Source organism: Diachasmimorpha longicaudata, chromosome 1, assembly GCF_034640455.1.
Source record: "Diachasmimorpha longicaudata isolate KC_UGA_2023 chromosome 1, iyDiaLong2, whole genome shotgun sequence".
Lineage (NCBI taxonomy): Eukaryota > Metazoa > Arthropoda > Insecta > Hymenoptera > Braconidae > Diachasmimorpha > Diachasmimorpha longicaudata.
This window is the reverse complement of record NC_087225.1, coordinates 1611932-1631502: the sequence shown is the minus strand read 5'-3', so window position 1 is coordinate 1631502 and position 19571 is coordinate 1611932. Positions and strand designations below refer to the sequence as shown.

The window sequence follows — 19571 nt, the reverse complement described above, 5'->3', positions numbered from 1 at the left end:
GAACGATAAAAGTTGGTCTCTTCGAAATGAACGCTTACAGCATATTTGACACTTTTTATGATGAAATATTTTTTTTTTATTGCTATTTAATTTTTCTACACATAAGGCATCTTTTCAAACATGGTTAATTCCACTGTTAACAATAAATTGAAAATAATCCATTTGCGAGAACGAAGTGGCAACGTCGGCTGATGCCATATTTTTTTGGCAGAGTTAGCCAGTTTGCCATATTTTTCTCAACGTGGTCGGTGTGTCTTTCATGTTTTTATCAACAGTTCAATTATCGCGATCTTGACGTATTTTTTCGTGAAATCGCTAGTGATTGTTCGAAAATAATAAATAATATATATCTATATCTATATATATATATAATTGAGGGAATGTTGAACTCTGCACATGGAACATATGGAATAATATCAAGTGTAGTCTTTATACTCGATTATGGTTCCACTTAACCTTGAACTTTGAGAACTATATTTTTTGGGAACAGAGGGCGTTACCTCAAAAAGATATGAAACTCATTTGATTCGTTAACCAAATGATGTGAAGAGACTTGAACATAAAGTAATTTAGAAATGTTCAGTTCGATTAATGAAAAAGAGATTATCAACAAGTTAATCCGTCGTTTCGCATCAGCAATGTACAATTTATAAGTTTTATTAATGGTGCCTTGCGATCATATTCATTTAATATTTATTTGCCACATTTGTTCTTAGATATTAAAATCCACGATATCATCCAGAACATTTTTGAAAACCCAATAGTCACGTGCAAAGTCGTGGCGACTCACAGTTGCGCCCACAAAAATGAATTTTTTAGTAATTTTTCATGAACTACGACTGACAAGCGTTCTCGATGGATGTTAATATTTTTTGTAGGAGACATCTCTATTAGTTTCATCGATGAGTGTAGTTTCATAATATTGGCTGCACTTTTACGCTCGGCTTGTGCATTTTTTCACTTTTGCCGGAAGAACGCGTGTTAAAACGCCTATTTTCAATAATTTATTGTATTCAAATGACTTTCTCCAGGAATCTGGAACTCCGCAGTAAAGCTTCAGCATTCATCTAAGAATGTTCAAAACAAATTGTTCAATTCGGCTGCATTTTTATATCTTACCTGATAGTATCGTTCAACGATTAAGACTCGAAAAGGTGGATTGTAAAATTTTTCGTCTGAACGAATAATTTAATTGTCATCCTTGGGACATGTTTATTTGCAACATGCCGCGCGGAAATCGTAACAAACTTTTTGAGCCTTAAGAAATGAGAATCAGGGAATATCTGCACGTGGTGTTATTATATTTTCCTGTGGTCCGACCAGATGCCCTTAGTTCTGCTGTTACTCCTGGTTTCGTATTCCGATGCGAAGGGTATTTTTGGATGTGTTATAGGCCGTGGTCGATGGTGAGAGGGAAGAAAAAAATGAGGGGAAGTAATTCTTGAGGTTTATTTTTTTTTATTTGAATAAATTTTCTATCCTCCGGTCTAGTTCCTCATATATTTTTTCGTATAGCCAGAAATAGTTAACTTGCATAATTCCCGGTGAGCCAAAATACGTCATGGAATTTATTTACACATTTTATTCGCGAAATGTGAATAAATCATCGTATTTAATTTTCATTTCTACCGGAATTTGCTGGATATTACTGCGAGAATTCGCCACTGGCCATCGTCCGAACACCCCCAGCCAGAAAATATCTTATGTCCCTAGGACCGATAAACCGCGATGCTACCCTCCCTTCGTTTGGGTAAAATGCCATTTTCAGACCCAATAAAATAAAATAAAAATTGTCAGAAGAATCAAGGCCTGAACGTTCGTCATATCACGTAAATATATAAAGCCATTTGTCATCCAATTATAGACTACGCCCATCCACTTCTATTCACAAGACCCGGTATTCAAGAAATTGCCAACATAGCCGAAAGATGCACTTTGAAAAAATGACCAAGTTGATCCAGACCAAGACATCCAGATATACCGCTCCACAATCCCTTAGACACACTCCTACTATAACAAATAAATCTCTCCCACTATTTAATTATATGACACGAACTTTATTCCGTTCTTAACATATGCGATTTTACGGAAAGCCTCGATATAAAACTAGCAGAATTGATAATTTAATGTGGTTTCCTTGAGAGACCGTTCGAGAGTGACCCTAGCCCTCGGTTCGTCCAGCGACAGAGGTCTGACATAACGACAAGGCCCTTTTGTCTATTGGGTTGTCCACGTGTTGGGTTGTTTAGGTCATAAACAGCCGAAGCGTTTCCGTATTTCCTGGTGACGTTTACACTGGGTCGTTTGTTCGAGCCAATGTCAAAATACTCCCCACACTATATAAACACACTACAATTAAAGCAACTGCGGACAGATTCAAGGTATTAACAATCAAATTCTCTGTAAACACATTACACTATACTCTCGACCATTGTCATATACGGGATGCTAAGATCAGAACGCAGTATAAATATCCCCAACATACTCTCTCTGAAGAGTTGAAACAAATCAAACAGAACTGCGAAAACTCAAACTCCTGGGGAGTCTTAGCACACACTCGAGAGCAACCAAATCACCTCTAATGCAACAAACCAACCACCATTACACATGTCTCATTTCCATCACACCAAATGATATGTAAAATTTCAGCGATTAAAACTAAAGGAAAAACACGGTATCCGAGGTATGTATAGCAAGCATCAAAGGTATACTATAAACAATGGCATGTAACTGAATGGCTGGAGGCCTTCGGGCAATGGCCAGTTGCAGCTTGTAATGAATTACGTTAATTGTAATATAAATATAACTGTCCTCTCCTAAATGATCCTGTAGAACTTTTGACAATTATCGTGTTCTATGGCTATTATAGTTTTATGAAGACGTGCATTATATAAGTCAATTATTGTTTAACTTTTACCATCAACCAAGTCATAACAATCCATGAAACACCACACCCTACGGCGTATTCTTGATAGGGCCAACGTCCGATTAATTGCTCTGTAATCGGTGCGACCTTTCGAAGATGCACCCGAATAACGCAGTGACCTTCATAATTAATTCACCTTTAGTTTTATTTTGCTACAACTTTTTACTGATTCTGTTATCCTTTCGTCTTTATGAATTTTTTTTTTAGAAAACGTTTCCCTTACGGAATTTTTTCTGAAATAATTTCGGTCTAAGAGATTTTCTCTCATGAAATTTTGTACAGGTACCATTTCTACGAATTATCAGGAATTTTATTTTGTCATTAAAAAAGACATTCCACCTCATGAAATGATCTGCACACCTTTTCTGTAATGAACGGTCGATTTCCATTAGTGTATATGCTACTTCTGATATGGCCACGGTGGATGACTCAACCATTTGTTAGAAGTTCAAGGTGAAATTCTAAATCCCTAAATTTACAACGAAAAATCCAAATAAATAGACTGAAAAGCTAAACTTAAGAGAACTATTATTTTTAGACCATCCTCTCAACGATCAGTACGAATGAAACAGATTGCATTCTTCCCACGTCATTTTTGAATTTCCGTTCCTTTGTCGATTCTCGGATGTGATTAAGGAAATTGAAGGGTATTGGATTATCTAAATAATATAAAAACTATTAGATTATGGTATTAAATAAGCTAACGCTTTGTTAAGTTTCAGAAATGATTTTAATTTTGAATATCGGGAACCACCGAAATTAGTAAATAGAAACACGAGAGGTATTGGATCGTGGCGACGCAGGCCGGGACTTGATCGTCAAAACAAATGACGATCACAGTGTTAATGATAACGGATCCAGCGTCAAAGATCTGCACTAGAAAAAGGATCGAGTCAGTTCGCCCAGCAACGCGGGCGAAAGCACTTCGCACATAAGCTTTCAATTATTCATTGAAATTATTAATTAATGTTTGCTTAAACCTAACGATTATTTGTGTAATAGTTTACCGCTATAACAAGGATTATCCCGAAATAAAAGAGTTATTACATTACTTTCCCACACAAGTGAAATATTTACTACAATTTAATTTCAGTATTACGAAAAAATATGTAATTTTCATGCAATATTTCTCTTCGTAAATGAAAATATGCAATTGTGTTTACCAATAAAAAATCAGTCTTATGCAGGAAATTACCACATATTTTGTTATCAACTTGATTTATGCGCTTTTCGTACCAAAGATACCACAAATGGAATAAAAATCATCTGAAGATTCTAACAGTTGTGGATTCGAAAAAAAATTCGAATAAATTGGTCAAATGTTTTATACTATGAATTCTCGGAAATCGAAATATCTCGTATTTCAAGGAGACCGGACGGGATTAGCGAATGTAAACAAACATTCGTAGGTAGCTCGCGGCATTGAGTTCTCAGAATTTAAGTAGGTGAACTTTTACTAAAAATAAGTGCAGTTTGAAAGCGTTAAAATCGTGTATGAAAAATTGAATCGAAGAAGATAGCCAGTGCACTAAGCAATTGACTTCTCATTGAATGGTTTTTTTCATTTATCGCTTGATGCTACACTAATATTTCATAGAGGGTACGTTGTGGAAAGCGTCAGAAAAATTCAATTTTCATTTGATTTTTCAATTTTTCTATACGACTCATTTTTTTTTTATTACAGACCAATCGGCTTACTTTGGTTCATTAAATTGCTACATTACAACGACAAATCTGTAATTTATGAGATTTACTTGATTGAATTAACATTGTACACAGCCTTGCGGAGTACTTAGTATTATTCTGGTTCTAGGCTTAAAGGGATAAATCCCACCAATAATATATCAGTATTGAAATAAAATAGTTTATTACTTAGTTATAATAGCCGTGTCATCTGACTGATTACAAAGAGCTTACGACGCGTATACGCATCGGAGTCCGGTTTAGGACTGATCCATACAGACTTAACCGTCTTAAAAACGATGATATATTGTAGTTGGGGATTACAGGATCTGCGAGTGGGTCGGTATGTCGCGTTATTAAAAGTCCCATCGCGAATTGAGTCGTGGACTTGCGAATGGGAGCTTCAGAGGTTCGCTCTGATTTTTTAAATGTGATTATTAAGCCAAAGTTTATACAGTGTGTTGTACAAAAGAGAAATTCTTAATTACGACGGGGAAAACATGAGAAAACGTAGTTTAAATGGATAAAAGTTAAGTGCAGGGTACATACGAACTTGGCTCACTTCATATCTTAAGAATGGTTGTGTTGGATGAGTGCTTGATGGCTCGTGGCTTTTTTTTTTGCTTTTGTGTCTGTGATATCATCATTAGGTCCGCTCTGATCTCCTCCTGGTCATACACGGACTCCCTTAGAGTCTGTGAAAACTGTCCAAGCCCTCCGAGTCCAAATTCGCTGAGGTAAGCACTTTCAGTGCTTTTTGCGCTAATATTGTCTTGTATCATCATTGACACAAGACTTACGCGGTCAAACTGTTCACGGTCTTGAACTGGACGTGCTGAAAACCCATGAAAGCTGCTAGAAGGATTTTCAGCGATGCTATGAGGGTGCTCACCATGGGCCGGATATCCATTGGATCGTCTAACATCATTGTCTAAACAGCACCACGGATCTGGTGATCAACGTCCAAACATTGGGGACTGCCTATCAATGTCTAGATGACAGGAGAAAAAGATTACATTCCTCGATTCTATCATCCGCTAGTGTCCCCTTCTATCTCTCGACATTGATGGAAAACGATGTACTGGTTGATCCCAATCCGTCACAACTCAAAGTATTTATATTTATTTTTGTCACTACCGCCACGTTCAGCCCGTGTAGAAAAGTGCTTTTTCGTTTACTTGTAAACGAAAAGTAAAAACTTATAAACGAACAGACTTTTCGTTTACTAGTAAACGGAAAATGACACAGTTCGCCACTCCCCGAACGTAACGTCACTAACAAAAAGCATAGTTCGGATACAGGTGCAACGGGGTCGTTTAACTCGTGTGATTGCCAGCCCTCGATTTCGCCTTGGGTCGCCAACATCACTCCGTCACACTTGTATCGAAATACACTATTATTCCCTGTATACCCTATTTAGGGTGTTACATTGTATTTTGCGGTATGAAGGGCCGACTTATTCTCCAACCGTGTCGCATTTATCCCAGAAACCGTACGCCACGTGCATCCTTTTTGGGGACCAAGGAAAAAATCAATACCATGGAAAATCACGGCGTCGACCAACCAAACTTCATCGGAAAATCATATTTTTTGATCATTCTTGGGATCTAGACTTTCGTTCGAAGGTTTCCGAAAGATTGAAAAGTCCAATGCCCAAAGCCGGACTCGAACCCGCGCCTCACGAGTCCTGTCGTCTGGCCGAGCGGTTTAACCAGTTCGACCACCGTCGTCGCTCTATTTCCCAAAGTCTTTCTCGACATTTTAAGACTGATCGCATTCATAATGGTAATTAAGTATTTTCCCTACACTTATTTTTTTAGGGCCTAGGCCTTAGTACTTATAGTAAATTCATTCCTTCACGATCTCCAGTACCATCCCCATATTCAATACTTGAGATCTACGGTAGAAACATAAGCCAAGTTTCTCCCTTTATAATAGTCATTCCAGCCCTTCAATTTTTTTTCATTTCATTTTTTGCTCCGACGAGCGTACTTTCCAAAAAATGACACGTGCCGGTGGTTCGGGCCATGTGAAAGGGGGTTGAGACCGGAAATATCTTGATACAGTCTCAGAGGACAAGGTCACGGTATCGGATACTAGTAATATGAGTTCTGAAAGGGTAATTATTCTGTCGAAAAATGAAAAGATCTGTCATCCATCCCTATTGGAAAAAATGTCCCTAAAAACACTTTAAAAAATGTACAGTTTTAGATCTCACTGAAGTTATTTCCGAACCTTCTCAATTTCCGTTTCATCATCGACTTAATTTCGCCCCCACCGTTGAAATTAAATATCGGAATATAGTGAGTCCAAAAATACATCGTGACGGTGGTATGCAGGAGATAAAGAAGGAAATATATGCCAAGTAAATTTTCAAACATAAGCGTGAAAAAGATGTTCCAGCGTTGGTTCAATGTTCGAATGCTCACGAGCTTAAGAATAAATAATCATAATTTTTTTGTTCTCTATATTTCATTTCTTTCTTTAATTTCTAATTTTTTTGACTCTTTCTCTTTTAGATTATCAGTGAAATTGGGAAATCGCAGTCATTATACTTTTTTTGCTATTCTCGCAGTCCTTTGTCATAAAGTTGTTCGACAACTAATGATTGTGTTGATTATTAACTTTTTATTCGTTTTCCTATCGGTCGATGGTTTTCAGGAATGACCGCACCAATTTTATGTCAAAGTGTAACTCATAAAAATGCATTACAAACATTATAATGCAACAAAAGTTGAATTCCGCTTTTTCGCATCAGTTTAATTAGATTATCAGGGAAAAATTGACTTCCAATCCCTGAGATAACTCTTTCGAGTTGTCTTGGATATCAATGAAGACGTTGAATGTTGATTTTAGAACTTTACCAGCATCTGATAAGCCTTTAACTAATTGTCGATTTTAATTTAAAATCATTGTGTATAAAATACCCTCCTATTTTATGAATAAGAATCACAGTAGAGGATCACTGGACCGTTTCTGATTCACCAGAATAAATTGAATTATTCGTAGAGAGCTAATTGCAAAACACTCATTTGCCTCCAATTGATTACACGAGGTAGTTTAATTAGTTTCCGGTGGAAGTGAGTAGTTTTCTTCTTTCTTCATAATTGAAGTAGAATTCACGTCTTTTTGAGTACGATGAAATTGACCATAGATCCATACAAGAGTACATTTCCTCAGTAAATATTGTTGATTGGGATTGCGTGTTAGACTTAAGTTACGGTTTAGGGCTCGGGATGTTGAGTTCATGGGATTGAAACCGATTAAAGTGATTTTTTAATTCAACAAATTAAGAATTTTCACTAACAAAAATCGGCTCAGGATGACCAATGAGAAGATAAGGAAAGGTAAAACCCCTTGAGTGACAATTGTTTTTGATTTTTGATCATTACTACGGCTATTGATTTGTGATCAAGCGCGACCCGGTTCTAATTACTAAGAATCCCAAGGCTTCACCTGTTTAGGATTGAGCTTGGGAGCCTGTTTTGGCACGTGACCCACCCAGGCTACGCCGATCTTGGTCCAAGGGTGCGCAAATTGCATATTCCTAACTGGGCTCGCCTATCTTTGTAATTTCTTCTGCAAAAAGTCTGTGTCAATTCACAGTTCAATTTTCCTAGCTTTCATAGTGAAATTGTGTCTTGAAATAATTAGATATCACTTCTTTAAAATGCAAAATCGTAATGGTAATATCACAAGCTGGTAGTGACTGGCAATGGTGGTATAACAAGCCGACAGTGAAAATAAAATTAAGAAAAAATAGCGACATTTCGACACGAAAATCCAGTGTATCAGTGTGTCAATATTCATGTAAAGAAAATGATAAGAATAACAAATATGCAAAGAAAACAATTTCATAAATTTTATTAACGTCTCCAATGATAATAAATTGTTAGCTCAAGTACATCAACCTGTGCGCTGATTCAGCAGAGAAATACCTAAAAAAATTAGTTACTTGTTAGGATGTCAGATGGAAATACTTTTAATTGTTTAGAAAAATGAATTTTCGATATCACCTTCAATGAAACTTCATGATCTTTATTACGAATAGTCATTGATAAATTGGTGGCAATTATATCCCACTACCCTAATCAATATTTCACAATGTTAACATTAGCAATTTCAAAACATTGTCGGACAGTAGATAAACTTAAATCGCGAATTCACTTGAGATAATGTTTGTCCACTAAATATTAGCGGGGGGAATTTTGTAATGCATAGTAGCTCAGATTTAGGAGCGAAAAACTTGGATTAAAAATAGAGGGGTTAAAATGAGATAAAAAGCAAAATATTTTCGCATATGAGCAGTGTGTCGTATCCGTGTTATCGAAATGATTTTAATCTGTCCATGGATCAAGTTAAAAAGCACATCTATAGAAGAATTCGACTTATGTTACTAAACCAATTCAGTTGAATCTTTTTTATAATTTGTTTGGATGAGTTACATATCCATTCAAGTCAACGATAAATATTGTTAATGTAATCAAGTACATTAATCATAATATATTGCCTAGTAATAATTGTAGGAATAATAATTATTTGTAATCCATTGGAAATCCTATTTAAACCTCCAAGCGCCGCTGGCGGGGTCCGGGGTGGGGCCCCGGTAAGGGAGTTGGGTGGCACGACCCCCCCCCCCTAAATAAAACACAAATTATTAATTTATATAAAAAAAAACTCTGAATGCAGTGAATAATTTGATAAAAATAAATGCTTTTTTTCGGAAATTTCCATTTGAAATGAAAATATGTCTGAAATAAATAAAAAAATTAAAAATTAAGATTTATCTTGGAGATGCTTTTTCCGAGATTCCTCGTGATGTACTCGTATAGCGTGGCTTTCTCGATGGCCAAAACGATACGGCTAACTCGACTGTTGGATTACTACTGCTGATGATTTCTCGTGATTTTCTTCACAGTTGATCACGACCTCAAAGCAAGGTTCATTTGCATCGCTCAATTACAAACTCTGTATTTCCCCGTATGATGTTTTGGGTCTGTGCAGTTGTCAATAGGACGAAAAATAATTTTCACTGTTAAATTATAATTAATCGTCAAGTATCAACTAGTTTTTTACATGAACTAACCATTCAGTAACGTAACGGTTACTGAATGGTTCATTCACATTCACCTCATGACAGTTACTGAACCTCGTTCACATCAACATCAGGTCTGTCAGTGCATCACAACAAAATAATTTTCCCATAATTTTTTCATTGCATGTCAATGCGATCATCCAATCAAAACTAAACCTTAATCCTTTCGAAATGATGCGATATTTTTTCGTGAATAGAAATGTCAAATTGAAAAATTCATTATCGGGTTTTCGTTGGTCATTGGTCCAAATGCTACGGATAAATCATTTTTTAATATTTAAACAGTGTATTCATCTCCAGCACTCAAATAATGATTACGGAACAGACTATTGTTTAATTGTGTGTTATACTTTGAATTATCTAATATCTATTGCAAACGGGCAAAGCCTTTTATTTATTTTTATTGTACTAAAGTGTTGAAGCTCGTACAATGGTTTATTTACATTTTCATATGATACTTAATATTAATTCGATTACATTACCTTATCACAAATTACTGAATTTAAACGTAGATTTCACAATCCTTTAGGTATCTGCATATTTCTTTCATGCATTTAAAATCTGTCGTATGTAAAAATTTTGTTGTGTTGTAGGGCCTGGCCAACGATCTTTTATTCAGTCTCTGACAAAGTTTGTGTTTTGGTCCTTTATTACGACCTATGGGACATTATTAAAACTCCAAGTTGAACGAAAGGAGAAAAGGTGATGGACGTTGGAACAAATTCTGGTAGAAAGTATCCAGTGACGTTGCGGTAGCCGTCAACTAAGCGTTCACGGTTGATCGATCATCTAGCCCAGATCTAGAATCTATTGGGATTCTTAAATTATTTTCTCTCAACTCTCTTTCAAGAGCCGTGATAGTGTAATGGCAACACATTACGTTGTGGCCGTAATAATCCAGGTTCGATTCCTGGTCACGGCAAGAGTGACTACGTCACAATGAGAAAATTTTTATTTTCATTTTTCAGTCGATTTTCATTCAAAGGCCAAAATACAATCATTACATTGTTGATATTCTCTCCAGAATTTGCTTTGCCAATATTTTTGAAGGCAATCGCAGGTGGCAGTTTTGAATTTTGTTGTACAGTTGAATAAACAGTGGTGTTTGTTGATTAAAAATTTTAGACTGTAACGGTCCCAATATTGCCTGTACTCAATAGGACTTTTTAGAGACATAGCGTTCCATAGCCGTGATGGTGTAATGGCAACACTCTACGTTGTGGCCGTAGCGACCCAGGTTCGATTCCTGGTCACGGCATTTTTTTTGTATTTTTTTATGTTTTATTTATCATCTCGATCTTAATTTATCATCATTCAATTTTATATCTCATTACAATACTCCGTCATAACCACACGAGCGATCAATATTATAGTTCCTCATAAAGAAAACTAGTTTTCATCTGCGTACTTAACATAGAATTCCTGATAGGAATTAGAACAAGATTAAGTTTGATTATCTCTAAAATGCTTGGCTGCTTTAAGCCTGATATTTTCTAGCGTCGGTCGAGCTTCAACCGATGGTACCGCCAATCTAGAGCCACCGTTAGTTCGATATAGCCCCCCGAAGTCCGGTAGTGAGTGTAACTTATAGTGAGGTTCAAGCTTTTGCCAGGCTTGAGAGTTTCTAGAGTGGGTCTAGCTTCAGTCAATGATCTTCCAAATGAAGTACTTAAATGATGAAAAATTAATTGGAATCGATTATTGTTATTTTTATTTAAAAAATCAATAACTGTCTTACGTTAATGGCCGATTAATTTCAAGTTGATTAATTAAAGAGGCATCGCCTGCACGACGTAATGTATGCAATACGAAGTTTTTTATATATTATGTTTAAAGATTTGGCCGCAAATTTTTATAACAATTTTATAAATGAAAAGTAAAATAAATGGATGTTAATTTTTATGTCCAGTCTGTTTAATGTTGTAGTTCAGAAGTTGGTCAGCTAACAAAAATATGATATCAAACGCAGAAGAAAAATCAAAATTTTTCTGGTAAACGACAAAAATTACTGGACCTGATGTACGGGGAGGGTGCAATAAGGACATTTTAATGACTGATATTGAAAGAGGATTTTGCCACAACAATTTTATAATTTCAAAGCTATTGTAGTATCTACGATACCTCTAGTTCTGGTGTACTAATTTACATTTCAAGCTGACAGTCACAATTAAAAGCTAATATCAATCAAAGCAGTAAACCCACTCATGAACCGAGTCTTAAAAAAGCATTTTCTCCACAGCGCTTACCCATAGGGATCTCGTCAATAATTTTCGTCTCTCTAGGATTCGGCTTTGTCGTGACAGAGATAGTGGTCGACTTTTTAATCTTTCCAATTGAGAGAAGTAATGCCTTTGTTTATTATTCAAAGGAGATTCGTTGATTAATGTTTTGCTTCATACGAACATTATATGGATACTCATGCTTATATTAGATTAACCCAGCATTTCAGCTTTTATGATTCAAATGGTACGAAAAATATTGGACGAATCAAACGATTTCACGCGACTACGTTCCAAGACAAAGACTATGCTGTCCTTGGTTTAATTAAAGATCCAACCCAATTACCCAAAAAGAAATTTCAAGTAAAAACTTCTATATGAATTGCAGTGGCGGACAGTACTCAGATTTGACGACGCCTTAAAATTGTCCCGCTTCTATTTTGTTGTGCGATTTTTTCAAGCTTTCTTTTTAGCACAATAAATTTTAATTCTTTACCCCCTATAAAATATTTTACGAATTGTTCTATGAATAACGTAAATAGGTACCAGAACATCAATAAAGTTTTTAAATATTCGATTCATTTTTCTACTTATTGTCATAGTGCAATTAAATCCTTCCCTTTGCAGATGTTGGAAAATTAGAACTCAGCTCTTCTGTTTATCTTCAAAAATCACTCAACAAGGTTTATGACGTGTTTGAAAGAGTCTCCAGAAAAGGACTAATGTATAATCTGGTTGTGCTCTGAGGTTGAGAGCGTAGCAATCCTTACCAGAATGGTATTCAAAGGAAACTCTGTCCTCTGGAGTCATAAACGATCTCTTGTTTTTTCCCTTAGTAAAGGTTTTTCAAATAGTAAGAATTCAGTTCCTCGACAACGGTCCTCTAAGTCAGTTGTGCCTTCCTCATGTCAATAATAAAGTGATAAAGTTAAAGTAATTGATTGTGTTGCAACATTTATTTATTTACTTTACCCATATCCCAATACAACTTATTCGTAGTTCCCATGTTTTGATCAATTGCGTGTGTACAGCTACAATATAAATATCCATTAGACAGTACGAGACGTAAATTTGTGTACCTTGGCAAAGTTCCACCGGATCAATCATCAATTTCGTGGGGCGACCCGTTCTTTATCCCACAACGACTCGATTTCCCATGTTGTACGTGTATTTTTGTTCATTCAGCGAGACGGCAAGAAGCGCTAGTTATTTAATTCCGACGGGCTATATAAATCATTCATTACTTCAACTGGGAGTGAAGCGAGAGAAATAATATGCCTTTCAAGAAGCCACCAGAACAAGCAATCTGTTACGCACGTAAAACGAGGTATTTCTTTGGTAAAAAAAAAATTTATTCTGACATGATGTCAAATCATCCGAAAAACAATTCAATTTTTTGGAATGATAGAGTTTGATACAGTCAGGAATATGTTCACGAGTTAACGAAGTATAGAATTATAGATTTTTTTATTCATGCTTTAGAACTGCGTTCAGGGTTCATTAGCTTGAAATAATCACAAATTAGTCACTTGATTTTTTGACATTTTGTACTTTGGTTATTAAATTTTTATACCACAGTCTTTTGGAAATTTACCGATAGTCTTCATAACAGGTAATTTCAACGATTGCGATAAGCAATTAATGTGAATTGGGAGTCGGACATGTTTTTGAATTATTTGCGTCATTTTACTTTTGCTGTCTCTATATTCACCGTAATCCCAGGGCATATGGTTAAAATGTTCCTATGGGCTAACCACGGAAACATTCCCAATTGTTGATAATATTTATTCCATAGAGAAAACTCACCATAGTGAGATGATTACGAATTATTACAATAATAGGGGAAATTTCTCGATGGTTTTAGAACTATTCCCTTGTGTGCCTAGAAAAACTTCCACGAAATGTCATCTGATTATTTCTCCCTATTCAGTGGAAACTGAAATGGACGTCGAATAAGCTTGAACATTGAAAAATATTTCCCACCGGTTTTGAAGTCTCCTCCATTCCTATGAAAATTCCCGGAATACGGTTCCCTGTTGCGGGTGTCGTCAATTATTCCGTGATTATTTATATTTATGTAGTGTTTTTCTATCTTTTCTAGTTAACCATCCTATCCTAGCATGAAAATAAAAATATCTATTTTTTATCTCATAGCAAAAGCGCTTAAGGGGTTACATGGGTTTCCTCGGGCAAAAAACGGCCTTTTTTCAATAATTTTTTTTGCATATAAAAAATGAAATATTTAGATGAAACTTTTTATTATTTAAAAGATACATATTTAATAAACATTTTGTGAAATTTTCAAAAAAAAATATCAAGATGGCGGCCATTACGACGCCACTTCCGGCAGTCCCTCGGAAAAAAGGTGCCTCCGCGTTGTCAGCAGAACTTCTTTCAGGATTATCTGAAATGAAAGGAAAAAATTCGTGTTTTAGTAAAGACAACAAACTAGGTATTGGACGAAGGAAAAAAAAATGAAAATTCGATTTTTGGCAGACATTTTTATAAAAAAATGCAAATTTTGATGAAAATTTCTCAAAATTTTTTTATTTTTAAATAGTTGTAATTAAAAAAAAAAAATCCTTCGTTCAAGACCTTGTAAATGATATCTCGAAGACTTGTGTAAAATTTCATTAAGATCGGTTGAGTAGTTCGCGAGAAATCTTGACAACCGACTTTGAAAATATAGTTTTGAGAAAAACGCATTTAAAGTTTTGGAGACAATAAAAGTGGGAAAAAAAATCTTTTTTTCAACTTACATTGAATCGTCGATTCCTGGGCCATAAAGTAGAGAACCTGCTGTACCTGCAATGTCCAGGGCATCCTTTTGCTCCTGTCGATGACGAACCCTGGCTTATCTGGGCTCTAGACACTTTAAACGGCTCTAGACACTTTGAATTACCTGACCTCGAGCGTCCGTCTTTTCAGGGCTGTATCTCCGAAACTATTACTCGGATCAACTTGAAAATTTAGGACAATATTCTAGAGATGTTATAGAATTTAATAAGACAAAAAAAAATCGATTTTTTGAAACCTTGAAACCCATGTAATCCCTTAATAGAGTATGGATAGATGGCTTAGTATATAAGAAGATGATTGAATTTAATTATCTGCGCGTTCTTAGTAAGTTTATTAAGTCATATTTGATGTATCGGCAACTTATCGTATCCGTTAACACAGAATCTTTAACAATAAGGAAAATCCGAGCCGGTGAAACTCAACGGTCAATATTAGATCCTAAATTATTCAAGAAATATGTCTCCTGTTGTAGTAAAGAGTGTTTCTTTCCTTTGTTGAGAAGATTTAGAAATTGTGAATTACATAAATGGATAATCCTCCGGGAAATTATCAGTAGGGAATTTTTTCGTGATGATTTTACATTAGATATTTTTGGATAATTTTGTTTACCGACATATATCTGTTATCTGAACTTTGTAGATGACCGCATATCATTTTGTTAGAATATCATATTTCTTTCTTCTGCTTTTCATAGCCAACGACCAAATCATGCTGAACACGCCAGTTCTCGTCCGATCACTGAAGCTAAGCAGCATTGAGCGTGGTTAGTACTTGGATGGGTGACCGCTTGGGAACACCACGTGCCGTTGGCTCTTTCTTTTTTTGTTTTTTGAATACATATAAAAACGGTTATGCGCAATAATGTGTTTAATTCTACCACAATTCTTCAACTATAACATTCAACAATATTCTTTATGACAATTGTTTCTATGAATTCCTTCTGCTGTGGTAAAGGGTGTTACTGTAATTTGTTGATCAGAATTAAAAATTGGCAATTACAGGAAGGGATAATGCTCCGTACAATTATTAGTTAGACCACTTTCTCATAATAATGTTACATTATGTAGTTTTGGATAATTTCGTCTACTGATCAAGATTTTTGTGTGAATTTGATAGCGGAGCGTATGATGATTCATTAAAACGGAATGTTTTTTTCCTGATTTTCACAGCCAACGACCATATCACGCTGAACACGCCAGTTCTCGTCCGATCACTGAAGCTAAGCAGCATTGAGCGTGGTTAGTACTTGGATGGGTGACCGCTTGGGAACACCACGTGCCGTTGGCTCCTTCTTTTTTTGTTTTTTGAATATAAGAACGGTTATGCGCAATAATGCGTTTGATTGTACCATAATTCTTTAGTCATAAGATGCAACAATATTCTTTGTGACATTTGTTTCTGGGGCTTTTTTCTGCAGTGGTAAAGGGTGTTACTGTAACTTGTTGATCAGCATTAGAAATTGTCAATTACAGAAGTAGATAATGCTCCGTGAAATTATTAGTTAGACCATTTTCTCATGATAATATTGCATTATGTAGGTTCGGATCATTTTGTCTACTGATCAAGATTTTTGTGTAAATTTGATAGATGAGCATATGATAATTCATTAACACTAGAACTACCAAGGGGGTCAAAATGACTTGTTTGACATTTCTTATAATTATAACTCAACAACTAAGAAAATGGTGTTCCCACAGCCTGCATTGTTTGTGCTTGTTTTTTATTGCGATATTTACTTCAGCCAGGGTTTATTCAGGTAATTGTCGGGCTAAGCGCACACTCATCGATTTCGATCGTACGAAAAAGCATTGAAACACAACTCTCAGTACAACCATGTTCCCTGTAACCTCATCCTACTTCGGAACTATTTCGGAAAATATTTTCGAAGTTTAGAAGTATATCATCGCGCAAAGTGCAGAAATATTTGAACCCATGTAATTAAGTCGAAACAATGGAAAAAAATTCACGAAGCAGTAAATTATTGGAAGAAATAAATAATTTGGAAGAAAATTGTTCCGATACAAAGTGTGATGAAAGTGATCTAGTTGAAAATGAATCCCTTCCATAAACCAACGAAAGCCGAAGCGAGTCATCCGATAGTGACAGTGAAGATGAACTATTTCGACGTTTGCGTAGGAAAAATAAAACGGTGCAAGTTTTTTCTAATTCTGAAAGTGAAAGTGATCAGGATGTTGAAGTGTCTGAAATCGATCAAGATACTGAAATAGCTGTTGATGGCACTGTGTGGACAAAACTGCAAGAGGGCTCAATACCAGGAAGATTACCAAGACACAACATTTTCAAAGAAATGTCAGGTCCAACGGTATACGCGAAACGACATATTATGAAAGGTAGTGTAAGAACAGCCTTTTCTTTGATACTCTGTTATGAGACATATCAAAATTTGCACTGAAGCAGAAGCTCATCGAATTTTCAATAACCATGACTGGACTCTATCGTTAGCAGAGTTGAATGCGTTTATAGCAATTTTATATGCTCGTGGTGCATACGAAGCAAAAAATTTAAAACTTTCATATTTATGGTCCGAAAAATGGGGTCCAAAATTTTTCTCGAATGCAATCAGCAGAAATAAATTGACCGAAATTCTTCGGCTAATTCGATTTGATATGAGAAATGAAAGAAGCCAAAGATGGCAAACAAATAAATTTGCATTAGTTTCAGAGGTGTCGAATAAATTCATTGAAAATAGCCAAATATGTTAGAAGCCAGGTGCTGCCATTACAATTGATGAGCAGTTATTCAAAACAAAAGCCAGATGTAGATTTACGCAGTATATGCCGACCAAGCCGAATAAGTTTGGTATAAAATTCTGGTTGGCGTCGAATGTAAAAAGTAAATATGTCGTAAATCCATTTCCCTACTTAGGAAAAGACGAAACGGGATTAGACGTGCCTTTAGGTGAATTTGTCGTCCTAAAAGTTATAGATCCATATATTGGTTGCGGAAGAACAGTTACAACAGATAATTTCTTTACAAGTTTGCCATTAGCAACAAAACTCATAACTAAAAGAACTTCCCTAGTTGGCACTATAAGACAAACTAAGAGAAAACTACTTAAACTTGAAAATCAAAAAAGGATGACATGTCTCGCCTTTCGACAGTACTTTATAAAACAGAAAAATGTACTCTGACCATATATAAGAGTAAACCCAATAAAAAAGTGTTAGTGCTCAGCTCAAAACATCAGTCAGTGAAGATTGAAAAAGATGAAAAACGTTTACCTGAAACGATTACATTTTATAATAATACCAAATTTGGCGTAGATCTTACGGATCAAATGGCTCGAAAATATACTGTGAAAGCTGGATCTCGAAGATGGCCATTACAAGTGTTTTACAATATTTTAGATCTTGCCGGAATAAATACATGGATATTGCATAAAGAAACAACAGGAGGAAATATTTCAAGAAAAGACTTTTTATTCCAGTTATCCGAAGAACTTGCATTTGACTACCAAGAACTAACCGGTAGATCTACAGATCAAGCAGAAGGAATAATATCATCAATATCGTCACAAAATCAGACACATATGTCGATAAAACGTAAACAGTGTCAAATAGCATATTGTACTAATAATAAAACGAACAACATTTGTGGTACATACCATAAACGAGTCTTTGGTAAATGTTCTGCTAAAATATCTGTAAATTTTAAAAAATGTTCTTAACTTTTATGCATAATTATTTAAAACATTACTGCAATTGTATTATTATTATTATTAGATTATGGGTGAAAAGATTAAATTATTTTAGACACAGTGGAAATAGTTTTTAATATACTTTATTCACACGAGGAAGACACGTCTTTACGGGTGGACTGTTGTCCAGAGACTAACTAACTTCTTATAATATAAAAATCTTTACTAGGAGAGAAACAATAGACCCTTTATATTTCCAGAGGACAGAGTCTCCTTTTAATACCACTTGTGGTATGGACCCCAATGCTCTCAAGTCCAGAGCACAACAGATCATAAATCAGTCCCTTTTCTGGAAACATATGATAAACTTTGTCGAGTGATTTTTGAAGAGAATAGAAGAACTGTGTTCTAATTTTCCAACAATTATTAAAAGATTATATTTAAGCTTTGTTTATAAAATTAAAAAATATATAAAAACGTAAAAATTGCTGTCTTTTCTTATATATCTTTTAGAATTTAAGAAACAAGTAATTTTGACCCATCCGGTAGAAGTAGGTATACGTCAGTCTTCGGTAGTTCGCGTGTTAAAACGCCATTTTTAAAAAATATTTTCAGCCAACGACCATATCACGCTGAACACGCCAGTGAGTGCGCCACCGCCGCACAGTGACGACCGTAGCTCTAATTTCTCTGATTATTCTATGTGTCTTCTCATAGTAATCATCTAATTCAAGCAATCGACGTTGACTCCCGTATTCCTCATCCGATGGAACACCCTTTAGCTAAATAAAAAGTCACCCGCATCCATCTCTAACAACCAGCAAACGTGTCTCTTAACAACCCTAACCTAAAAAGAGGCCTCGCCGCAGCACGTGGCCTTCGGCAGCCCGACAAATCAGCAGTGGCAAAATGCTCACTAAAGGAATTGGCGATTAAGGTAATAACTCATCAACCTAATCGCCAATCGAAGGATGCCCAAAAAACTTCTCCAGGCGAAGAAGAAACACAGCCAATGTCTCTCCAGCAGCCAACAAAAGTCTCCAGCAAGGTAGGAGTTTCGCCCAACAACACTAAACAGACATTTGGCCCGAATGATATGGTGCTCAACAACGCTAACGAACTCAAACCCAAAGCGCAACTGAACCTCGAAAACTCCAAATTCAAGCCAAAAATCACCAGCAGAGTACCACG

The 19571-nt window shown here is 35.7% G+C and overlaps 4 non-coding genes across 4 annotated transcripts; all 4 read left to right on the top strand.

Moving 5' to 3' along the window:
- Window positions 1-10555: 10555 nt before the first annotated feature.
- Window positions 10556-10626, top strand: Trnah-gug (transfer RNA histidin (anticodon GUG)). Its single transcript has one exon. It is a non-coding gene; the product is annotated as a tRNA-His (tRNA).
- A 265-nt stretch (window positions 10627-10891) lies between these two features.
- Trnah-gug (transfer RNA histidin (anticodon GUG)) lies at window positions 10892-10962 on the top strand. Its single transcript has one exon. It is a non-coding gene; the product is annotated as a tRNA-His (tRNA).
- Window positions 10963-15415: 4453 nt separating this feature from the next.
- On the top strand, window positions 15416-15534 carry LOC135170010 (5S ribosomal RNA). Its single transcript, XR_010300300.1, has one exon. It is a non-coding gene; the product is annotated as a 5S ribosomal RNA (ribosomal RNA).
- A 356-nt stretch (window positions 15535-15890) lies between these two features.
- On the top strand, window positions 15891-16009 carry LOC135169978 (5S ribosomal RNA). The gene has a single exon (XR_010300294.1). It is a non-coding gene; the product is annotated as a 5S ribosomal RNA (ribosomal RNA).
- The last annotated feature ends 3562 nt before the right edge of the window (window positions 16010-19571 follow it).